The sequence below is a fragment of the Grus americana genome, chromosome 8 (genome assembly GCF_028858705.1).
Source record: "Grus americana isolate bGruAme1 chromosome 8, bGruAme1.mat, whole genome shotgun sequence".
NCBI classification, from domain to species: Eukaryota; Metazoa; Chordata; class Aves; order Gruiformes; family Gruidae; genus Grus; species Grus americana.
The window spans coordinates 26127338-26136522 of NC_072859.1; positions in this window are offsets into that span (position 1 = coordinate 26127338).

Genomic DNA, 9185 nt, shown 5'->3' on the forward strand with positions numbered 1-9185 from the left:
ACAAACCGCAACCCCGGGGTACAAAAACCTGCTCAAGGAGCCGGCAAACTTTGCAGGGCTCCTTCGTTTATTGCAGCCGGGAAGGGTCTCCCCGAGTGCCGAGGGGGGGGCTGTACCCGTCGGGGTGGGGGCAGCGGGTCTCTTCGGTGGTTTCTGAATTGTCGCTTGCAGCCCAGGCACAAAATCCCAACCCCTCCGACCGCGATTTCACCATTGTCTCGCCTTTCTGCTCGCTGAGCTATTAAGTACGGGAGATTTTGTGATTGCTTCGATGAAAAATCCTTAGTTTTAATTCCCCGCTTTCCCCCCCGAAGAATTAATAAGTTTCCTCCTGTCTTCAGAAAATCTTTCCGAGCTCTCCAGCGACGGGATTTCTGCTCTTCAACCAGCCCTTATGAATAAATAACTGCGTTTAATTCAGCGCGTCTTTGCAGAAACGAGTAAATAGTGCATTTAGGGCAGCTCGGAAAAGTAACCCCAGTTTGTCCGCACAATTGATTTGTCACATTTACCCCCCGCCCTGAGGTATCGATGTGGGCAAAGCGTCAGGAAATCGGTACGAGTTGTGTCGAGATGACAGGGGGTTCTTCTCCAAAACGCGGGGAGCCGAAGAAGGGATGCGGGCTCAGCAAGAGGAAAGGCAGCCCCGGCAAAGGGCGATTTGCAGCGGGGGGTCCCCCACGAACCCCCCCACCCCCGGCCCCGCTCCCTCCCGAGCCGCCCCGTCCTCCCCGGGGCTCCGCAAGCTTGCGGCCGGCACCGGGTCCGACACCAAACCTTGGCTTGGCTGGGCAAGAAATGGCCGTTTCCACCGCCGCCGATAAAATAATAATAATAACAACAATAACAATAGTTTATTAAAACAAAAACCCCAAACCCACGAGGGCAGAAATCGGGTATTTTTTGTGTGGAAGTTTTGCATCGCAGAATAAAATGAAATATAAAAATACATAAATTTACCACCCCGACTTGATCCTGCACTACAAGGGGGTGGGGGTAGGGGAATTTGTTAGTTCACCAAGTAGAAAGGACATTTTAAGTTTCCGTGCTATTAACGGTAATATTTTGACTAACTGGCTGGGTCTACACATGTACCAAAAAATCCCCTTCAAAAAACATTTTTAATGTCTTTCCTAAGTGAACCGGGAATTTCAGGTTTCCATGTAGGTTCTAAGAACCCTCACCTGCATGACGGGTGCGAGGACAGCTGCAACTTTTAATTTGGAAACTGCTATTTGGAAGGAAAAAATAAAAATCAGTGGGACGATCAGGGCATAATGTTGGAAGAAAATTGTGCTTTCCTCATTTTATGTGGAAATACGTGTAATTTCTGTATGCTGAGTATTTTACCCCCCATCCTCATACACAGACAATTGTGTGTTTCCATGTGTAAGGAATCGTGGCTGTTTCCTTCAGAAGAACTAAAATCAAAGCCTAGCTGGTTATGTTTTAAACGGCTAATGCATTAACTCCCTCCTTCTCCGCCTCTTTGGTTTTTTTGTGAATTTTATCACACCTCTTACCAGGGCAGTAAACTGTGCTAGAGATGCGGGCATTTAATTTTAGGTTGAATAAAGAGAAATAAAGCCCCGTCCTTGGAAGATGCACAAGGAAGAAAACTGCAAACACTGACAAACCTCCTTACCCCTGGATCTGCGGCAGATACAGTGCAAGACGATTTCTACTTTCCTCAAATTATAACGGCAACAAGGTCTTAGAATAGCTACTTAACTAAATCAAGGCCACTTTGCTTGGTTTTGTTTTGGGGTTGGTTTTGGGTTTTTTTGGTATGGGGCATCTTTTGGGGGTTTGAAATGTTCCAGACATTGTCCAGTACTTTGTCCCCGACGCCAACCGCATTCGTGTGAGACCGAAAGGGGATTAACTTGTGAACTTTTAAAAATCAGAACTTAAATGAGAGGCAAATCTAGGCCACAGCTCATTGTGGGAACCGTTTCTTAAGCAATTAAAGCGAGAAGAAATTCCTCGCAGCCTTTTTCCTTAAAGCAGCTTTCTGAAGGATTTAAGGAGGACTAGTGTCCGGTCCATCAAGAAAGATTTAAACTGCACAGTGATATAGAAAATCTCCACTTGCTCTTATTTAAAGGGGCACTATCACCATTTCCATAAGACCCTTGACATTGTTTCTTTAATCTTGTTTATAAACTTAAACAGATTTAAAAAGTTTTTTTTTTCTCTTCCCTGCCTCTTTTTTTTCCATGAATTCATTGAAAATATATTTGATGCAGTATTTGAAAAGAGAGCAAAACAGGCTCACTTTTAGGGATTTTCTGTTACTAAAAAGTCTCAAGCCACAGCTTGCTCCATTTCTCCCTTTGCTCTTGGAGGTTTGGAGGAAAGTGAGATTAGTGGGAAGAGGAATTTATATTCTTTTTTCCTCTGGGGTCAACTATGCAATAAAAGTTCCTTTCTCCCAAAATTACGAGGACACAAAGCACCTTTCCCCCCAAAAATCACCTCAAACCTTCATCCAATGTTTGCGGTTTAGCACATTTTCCCTTGGCTGAGAGCAGAATTATATCCTAAGCAGCCTCCTGCAATGTCAGGTTTCTTTTATTCCCTTCCTTCTCTTTCTTTGCCCTACTATACTTGTGCTCTCTCCTTAAGTCCTGGCTGTTGTGGCTAGTTCCTACCCATATTTAGAGGTCAGCCAGTATTTCTTACAGCTTTTCCAGTTTGAGCTACTTACTTGGCAAGGTTTTCTGCACAGCATTAAAAAATACCTGCTAACCTTATTCCAGCAAAACCAGTTGTTCCCCCTTAAGTCTTAAAAAGAAGAAGAAGAAAAAAAAAGAAAGTGAACACCTTGGAGTCACCAAAGCTTTTGGTGTTTATAGCTAATTAATAGCCCTAATGATATTTTTCCAAGTCCATGAATACATTATGTTTGCAATCCAAAAAGGCGTTAGCCCCATTCAAGGGTACTTCAACATCTGCTCATTTAAGGGCAATTAATCATTTTGATATATGGTTTAAAATTGACTGCTTCCAAGGGACTTTTTTTTTTGACAAGAATAACAAAGCAATTTGCCAGGAGCCATCTTCTGGACATGTTATTAGCAGAGCCTTCATCTTAAAGAGGGTTTAAAAAAAATCCTCAGATTTAGGTACCTGCTTTAAAGGGAACCCAACACCTTCTCTCTCCTGCTTGCTTTCTTACACCTCCTCCAATTCTTCATCTAGCCTTTCATTCCTCTGACAAGAGTTAGAGATCTCTTCCATCTTAGACCTGAAGTTTATACATTGATTGCAGACGCATGTGGGTTTATAATTTTGCCCCTTGAGGAAAAGGTGAGCCGAATATCATGAAATATGGAGCAATCTCAGCTCCTCCTCCCATTTCTATTCTTCCTTAATTGGGATAATAATTAGCTTTATGTGTTTGAGTAAAAATACTTCGTATTCCCTCATTGGCCTCATCCTTCTCACAAAAGCAGCCAAGGGATTTTTTTTTTTTTTTGCTATTAACTGCAGTTTGTATCTGTAATAAGCTATTCCTTAGTTTAGCCTATTTTTAAAAAAATACCTGTAAGGAATCAAATCTACCAAGAGTATTAGGTGAAAACAGCCAAAGAGATCAATTTTTTCAGCCTCTGGTTCCTGGTAAAAGTGTTAGATGGGAGAATGCAAAGGGGAAGTCTCTCCCGTGCAGGGAATTTAAAGTATAGTTATGATGGGCAGATCTACTTATTTATTTATTCAGTGAATCCCAGCTGTGTTCAGAGACTCCAGCGAAACTGGGAGCCTTTTCTAGCCCAGGAGCTGCAGATGAAGTGAGGAACAGGAGGGCATCCAGGGCGAAAGAGATAAACAGGAAAGGTGATGAGAAAAGGCAAATAAATAGAGGAATGATGTGCCCAGCGCTGCCTGCAGCGCCAGGGGCAGAGCTGGGAAGAGAGGCCTCCCTCGGCCGTGTCCCTGCTCTCCCGGGAGCGATGGCCTTTGGGCTCCGGCTTCCCACAGGGACACCCCACGCCTGGACTGCTCTGTTGCAAAGACACAGGTGGTTTTCTTCCTTTCTTTTCACAGGCTGCCTAGAAAGAATCAGCAAAAGAAATTTTGCAATAATATGTCAGAAATGTTCCTATTTGATTTAAAATGTTGCGGGGTTTTTTTGGATTTTTTGTTTTGGTTTGTTGGTTTTTTTTCTTTTCAACTTGATGCACCCAAAATTCTCTGTGTGTTAACATCTGGGTTGGATTCAGAGCCCTTCATCTATGGCTTTCCTCTAGTCTGGGAGCATTGGGTGTCTGAGCTACTCCTTGTCCTCATCCAATTTTTATCCATCAGTCTAAAGCAAACAATGTTGTTGTTTGCTTAAAAAAGGTTATCTAAATGAGTGGAGTTGTTTTAAAAAATGTCCCCCTTACAGAAGATTTGGATTTTGATCAGGAATTTGAAGCCACCCTCAAAATAACCAAATAGCCTGGAAAAAAAAAAAAAAAAGCCAACTGGGGAAGAAACGTGGGTGGTTCTGATTCAGCTCTGCTGCTGTGATGTGTTGCAGTTGTAGTTTGGGTGCGAGGCATCTCCTTTCTCCTCTGAGGATGGAGCGCTGTGGGCAGATGACATCTCCCAGGTCATGTGGGAGAGACAGCGTGAACAGGAGGTTGGACCATCAAGCACCACATTGCAAAACAGGACCTCTGGTAGATCCTTGGTTTTGAGATTTTCTGACAAAAATTTTCTTCCTCCTCCAAGAGGTTTGAGTAATTACAATTTAATGTCATTCCAAACCCTCTGCCTGTGTATTTTGCTGAGAATCTTTTTTAGAGAAAAAATACGATGAAACATTTGAAAACACCCCACTGTTCAGTCAGACCCATAGTTTGGGAGGGCTTGAGCACAGGCTGAAGGTTCAGCACATCTGCTGCTGCTGGAGGAGGAACTGGGGAAGCCTGATCTGCCCAGTCCCTTCCTGAAGGGTGGGAAACATGGGGTGTTTATTTGTGACTGTCTCTCCCGCGGATTAATTTAGGGGGGAACAATCTCTTGGGGCTTTACAATGGTCATATCAAAACCTGACATGAACAAATCCACCCACCCATCTTCACAGACTTCCTCCATGGCCTGGGTCCGCCTGTGATTTTAATATTCTCCACGGTCGTCAGTGGGATGCTGCCTCTCCTTTGACAGGCATTTCCTCACCAGAAAAGCCGTTCCTTGCTTCTTGGAGAGGTGGGGAGCTCTCCATGTGGCCGCTGCGCTCCAGTTTGTTATTCACACCCTGATGGGACTCATGGAAAGAAATGCAGGTGTGGAGGGAGGTGGTGATAGGGATGTTACAGCTCCTGGAGCCGGTTCTCCAGCTCCTGGAGTGCTGGAAATGTTATCCAAGCGGAAAAGAAATTCCAGAAATTTGCTTAAATTCAAGTCCTGCCTATGGGCTTGGCATGGACAGACTCTGCTTTTTCTAGCTAGAGCCTCATCCCATGTGAGTAGCAGAGGAAACTCAGTCTCTGCTTTGCCTACCTTTGCAGCACCCCGTGATTCAGGCAGCTGCCATTAGCTGTAGGGATATTTAATTTGTTTTTCAAGAGCCCAGGGTAAGTCCCCAAGAGGACTTGCTTTCTTTGGGAATGACACAATGCACCTACCTATGTGGGTACAGGTCATATAAGAACTTTGAGGCAACAAAAAAGTTTCTGACCCTGATTTTCCCAAACCCTTAAGCCACTCTAATAGCCCTCCATTTCCTTAGCTTGAGATCTAACTCCGCACTGCAGGATGCTCCGAGTCCAACATCACCGTCTGCTGTGGTTTGTCCTTCAGAGCACTGATTCTGCTTATCCTTGCAAGAGAGATTGCTCTTGCAGCTTGGTTGCATCTGCATGGACCTAGGCTCAATGTATATTGGGAGTGTGGTTATCCCAACCTACCGTCACTGAAACCAAAGGAGGGCTCTGCCATTGCCATTGATCTAGCCCTTACCTCGCACATCAGACCCAGAATCGGACCTCCCCAATCGTCTTTTCAGAAAGAAGTCCAAATATTGGTCTCGTGGACATCAGTGCAAGCTCCGCCTGTCCTGGCAGCGAGGCTGGATGCAGTTCAGCTCTGTTTCACTGGTGTAAATCCAAAGTAATTTATTCAAAAGCGATGATATTTATCTAGATTTACATCATTTAACACTATGTTTGGTCCTTTGGTAACGGATGCTCAAATGCATGACTGCATTTATTTTGTACCTACCTCTGAGCAAAATGATAGATATGTTTCCTGGGGGATAAAATCCATCTCCCAGGCACAAAGCCAGGCTAGCTGTGTTTTCCACAGAAGAAATTTCAAGGACATGAGGAAACGGGAAAATAAACTCTCCCTCCCAGATCAGGAGTGTGGCTCAGTGGCCACCTCCACCAGCACTTGTGCAATATTGGCTCCAGCCCATGTGTTGTGTTTTGAGCATCCGGGGGAAGTGTTTCAACCCGATTTCCCTGCACTGGTCTCTGTTGCGGGGATGCGTTGACTGCAGGCACCAGCAAAGTCAACCCACCATGATGCCGTCTCCTGTGCCACCCCACCGCTGCGGTGATTTTCTTCAAGGTGGAGACAAAGGAAGGGAAAGGAAAACGGGCCCTGCTTAGTTTTGGGTAACGCATGACATGAAATATGTTAGGTAAATACCTTATTAGAAATGATTTGTCATCCCTTTGCCTCTCTCAGCTGCATGTAACTCTATCTCCAGACTATTATAGTATCAAATATATTTTACAAGAGTTTTACCTACAGGTGACTTGCTCTTTATTACTGGATGTAGGCAAAATCAATACTTTAGTAACTAGAAGATCATTTATTTTGCTTTTTGAAACATTTTTCAACAGTGGGAGAGCAGCTAAACCCTGTGAAGCTATGATTAAGAACCACAAACTCTACCTTCCTTTCCTTCTCCCCCTCCTAACCCATTTATTGACTTAAATAGGTAATTTCCAAACCCAGAACATCATCCTGAACAGCCACTGCTGGTGCACGGTTTTCTTTTTTTTTTTTTTTCCCTTGCAGACAGATAATTCTTTAAACTTGGGTAATTTCAAGGGGGAATCAACTTAATATAAATGTACCTGTCACTGGTTGAAATAGAAGCAGATTCTGGCCTTTCAATAAGGCCACTTCTGCAGTCCCACACTGGGGAAAAATCAAAAATTGCTGGGAACTGATAATGCATTCCTCCAGCTCCACAGCCCTGATGGAGTTCAGTCAGGCCAAATACCCCGGCTGCTTTTATGTGTTTATTTTACCTTCTGATTTGTTTTGAAGGTCATATGATGCAAAGATGTCAGAGAGGAAATGCTTGCTGTTTAGGGAGGTTTGTCCCTAAGTCACAGCGCTCTGCTGCCAGCGAGTGCCCTGCAAGGGGAGGAAAACTCAGCCTTCAGATGCACGGGTGGGCAGAAACAGATGACATCTGTATCCCACATCAGCCCAGGGTTTCATTCACCCTCCTGTGAGCTGAGGGGAAGGGCATTCCCCCACACAGTGATGGGGAGGAGTGGACAGGAACCGGCAAGCATGAGGAGGAGAAACCTCCCTCCAGAGTAGCAGCTCTGTGAGTATCTTTTGCTCACCCTGGGATGCACTTCCCACCCATCCCAGCACTCTGCAAAATTCTGATCCAATGACAATCCATCAGGTGGTCCCTTTGGGGTCATCCAGCCCACCCAGGGTCCCGTCCCCATCTCATGCTCCCTTCCAGCAGCAGGAGTGGGACACCAGCTTTAAGGAGCTTCCAAGTCCATAGGGTATTATCTGCATCTCCCAGTTTGTGAGCTGCTGCTGAGACTTTGTACTTCTGTTTCACCCCAAAACAAGGAAGGAAAAGCCTTGGGCATCTTGTCAGCTTGCACATCTGAAGGGAGCAAAAGGGAGGAGGAAGGTCTGCTGTGAGAACTGATGGATGATTTTTGTGCCTGCTCACTCTTCTAGGTGGGAAATGTGGACTAAAATATTGCCACTGGAAAAAAATCAGAAAGAGAGGTGGGTCCAGGTTTGGGCTGATCTACTCTGATTTTGAATATTTGGGATTTCTTTTAACGGTTGCAAAACATGTATTTACAAGTCAAGAAAAATAATAATAAATTCTATTTCCCAATGGAGCATTGTTGTCAGAGAGCTATACTTCTGACGTGTGGGCCCACACTGGTTTGGTGTTTCTGGGGGACAAACCAGAAGGCGTTGTGCTTAAGTCTAGTTGACTTTTTTTGGTGGATCAAGGGAACCTGCCTGACCTTTGGTCCAGCACTGGAAATGCAGCCTGGCTAGAAAGCAGGAGCTGCAGGAGAAGAGGTAAACCAGGCAGTAAAGCCCCAAATGCATCAGAGATACGTGGAACTTCATGTTTAATTTTCTTATGACAGAGAAAAGGGAAAACCAAAACAGAACAGATTTTCAAAGCACTGAAATGTTATTTTTTTCACCTAAGAAATAAAATGTTTTGACTTTTCCAAGTGTACTTCTTCCGCCCTCCACGATTGCTGTTCTGCAGGAAACATGAAATCTCCAGTTTCTTTAGCTCTATTTTGGACTGAAAAATGCCAAAACAGCCGGATTTCCCTCGGATGGGTGTTCTGAATCTCACATGGTACAAGCTGCTCTTGTTATTTCTGATTTCTAGCCTGAGAGATGAAATGGCGAGGAGTCCATCCAAGGAGTTAGGAAGATGAAGACACAGCTCACGGCAGGGCTGAGCGTGGCTGGAGCAGACCTTGGCTCAGCATCCATGTCCAGTCGGATGGAGCCTGGCTAGTGAGAACCCATGGTACCTCTCCCCTGGCTTGGGAAAATCTTGCTCTATTCATATAACACCACTCTCATATCGTTCTTTGTTTCTTTTTCTCAACTGCTGATTGTATCCATTAGTTGTAAAGGCTTAAACAAAGATAATCTGGCTAATGTGCTATCATAGGTATTTTTCCTGCTTGGACTCAGCATGCCTTTAGTTTTAACAAAAATTCTCAACCAGCCGTTGGGTATCAAGTCAAACGAGCAAAGGTGTTTACTTAAAGATATACATACGCACATATTTGTATACCCATGAACAGATACATATACAAGTGCATGTGTATAAACTACACTCTCCAGACTGTATTATTTATCATCTGGAATGTCTTTTGATAAAGTCACGGACCTTCAGAATCACTCGATTTTCCGGAAAAATCACATATAATAGT